We start from the raw sequence: 2,500 nt of genomic DNA on the forward strand, positions 1-2,500 counted from the left end.
CCTGGCCAGGACGAAGTCAGGGGAAACCCTGATGGAGGTCCGTAGCGATTCTGACGTGCAAATCGATCGTCGGAGCTGGGTATAGGGGCGAAAGACTAATCGAACCATCTAGTAGCTGGTTCCCTCCGAAGTTTCCCTCAGGATAGCTGGTGCTCGTACGAGTCTCATCCGGTAAAGCGAATGATTAGAGGCCTTGGGGCCGAAACGACCTCAACCTATTCTCAAACTTTAAATGGGTGAGATCTCCGGCTTGCTTGATATGCTGAAGCCGCGAGCAAACGACTCGGATCGGAGTGCCAAGTGGGCCACTTTTGGTAAGCAGAACTGGCGCTGTGGGATGAACCAAACGCCGAGTTAAGGCGCCCGAATCGACGCTCATGGGAAACCATGAAAGGCGTTGGTTGCTTAAGACAGCAGGACGGTGGCCATGGAAGTCGGAATCCGCTAAGGAGTGTGTAACAACTCACCTGCCGAAGCAACTAGCCCTGAAAATGGATGGCGCTGAAGCGTCGTGCCTATACTCGGCCGTCAGTCTGGCAGTCATGGCCGGTCCTTGCGGCCGGCCGCGAAGCCCTGACGAGTAGGAGGGTCGCGGCGGTGGGCGCAGAAGGGTCTGGGCGTGAGCCTGCCTGGAGCCGCCGTCGGTGCAGATCTTGGTGGTAGTAGCAAATACTCCAGCGAGGCCCTGGAGGGCTGACGCGGAGAAGGGTTTCGTGTGAACAGCCGTTGCACACGAGTCAGTCGATCCTAAGCCCTAGGAGAAATCCGATGTTGATGGGGGCCGTCATAGCATGATGCACTTTGTGCTGGCCCCCGTTGGGCGAAAGGGAATCCGGTTCCTATTCCGGAACCCGGCAGCGGAACCGATACAAGTCGGGCCCCTCTTGTAGAGATGCTCGTCGGGGTAACCCAAAAGGACCCGGAGACGCCGTCGGGAGATCGGGGAAGAGTTTTCTTTTCTGCATGAGCGTTCGAGTTCCCTGGAATCCTCTAGCAGGGAGATAGGGTTTGGAACGCGAAGAGCACCGCAGTTGCGGCGGTGTCCCGATCTTCCCCTCGGACCTTGAAAATCCGGGAGAGGGCCACGTGGAGGTGTCGCGCCGGTTCGTACCCATATCCGCAGCAGGTCTCCAAGGTGAAGAGCCTCTAGTCGATAGAATAATGTAGGTAAGGGAAGTCGGCAAATTGGATCCGTAACTTCGGGATAAGGATTGGCTCTGAGGATCGGGGCGTGTCGGGCTTGGTCGGGAAGTGGGTCAGCGCTAACGTGCCGGGCCTGGGCGAGGTGAGTGCCGTAGGGGTGCCGGTAAGTGCGGGCGTTTAGCGCGGGCGTGGTCTGCTCTCGCCGTTGGTTGGCCTCGTGCTGGCCGGCGGTGCAGGATGCGCGCGCCTGCGCGGCGTTCGCGCCCCGGTGCTTCAACCTGCGTGCAGGATCCGAGCTCGGTCCCGTGCCTTGGCCTCCCACGGATCTTCCTTGCTGCGAGGCCGCGTCCGCCTTAGCGTGCTCCTCCGGGGGCGCGCGGGTGCGCGGATTCTCTTCGGCCGCCATTCAACGATCAACTCAGAACTGGCACGGACTGGGGGAATCCGACTGTCTAATTAAAACAAAGCATTGCGATGGCCCTAGCGGGTGTTGACGCAATGTGATTTCTGCCCAGTGCTCTGAATGTCAACGTGAAGAAATTCAAGCAAGCGCGGGTAAACGGCGGGAGTAACTATGACTCTCTTAAGGTAGCCAAATGCCTCGTCATCTAATTAGTGACGCGCATGAATGGATTAACGAGATTCCCGCTACTTCGGGACCCTGCGTCCTGACCGGGTGTGCAGTAAGACCCGTACAAGGGCAACTACCGTGTCGGAGCAGGGTCCGAGCGCTGGCCACGCTACGAAGTCGGGTCCCCGGGTGGCGGATAGGGGAACGCCTCCCGTAATAGGAGGTAGCTGCCGAATATATGTCAATAGGTAGCCCCGGACCAAGGCCCCATGAGCTTCTCTGGGGGCCCTCTGTAGTGGAGGGTTGCTGCTGAATATATTGAACAGGCAGTGCCATGCAGGATCCTCCTGCCGACCTTGTAGTAAGTCCCCTTTTGCCGTTGGGGGCAAACAGGAGTTGGTATGGGTCCGGTCTCCTGTAGTGGGAGTCTGTCACGAATATGCTGAATAAGTGACTGTATGGGACCCTCTGTAGTGGAGGGTTGCTACCGAATATGTTGAATAGGTGGTGCCAGACCAGTCCATGGTAATATAGGGTTGTTGTCCAGGGCCATCGTTTGAGGAAGTCGGGCCACGTTTTTCAGCGTGGGAATCACTAGTAACCGAGAGCCTTTGGCCACGATGTTACCCTGCAGACTGCATGGCAACTACCCTTAGAACTGTCATGTTTCTACCCGATCCCTAGCTCACATGCGCTAGGCGGTAAAGGGCGAGACTGGCAGATCAGTAATGCAGTAGAGGGCCGCGTATGGTGGCATCGGCCGTAACTCGTCTCTGGCTGCAAGAG

At 57.9% G+C, this 2,500-nt stretch overlaps 1 pseudogene; it reads left to right on the forward strand.

Annotated features, from left to right (window-relative positions):
- The window catches only part of LOC126436236 (large subunit ribosomal RNA), a 6,162-nt pseudogene that overhangs the window by 1,153 nt on the left and 2,509 nt on the right, over window positions 1-2,500 (forward strand).

This window comes from Schistocerca serialis, unplaced genomic scaffold (genome assembly GCF_023864345.2).
Source record: "Schistocerca serialis cubense isolate TAMUIC-IGC-003099 unplaced genomic scaffold, iqSchSeri2.2 HiC_scaffold_1232, whole genome shotgun sequence".
Classification (NCBI taxonomy): Eukaryota; Metazoa; Arthropoda; class Insecta; order Orthoptera; family Acrididae; genus Schistocerca; species Schistocerca serialis.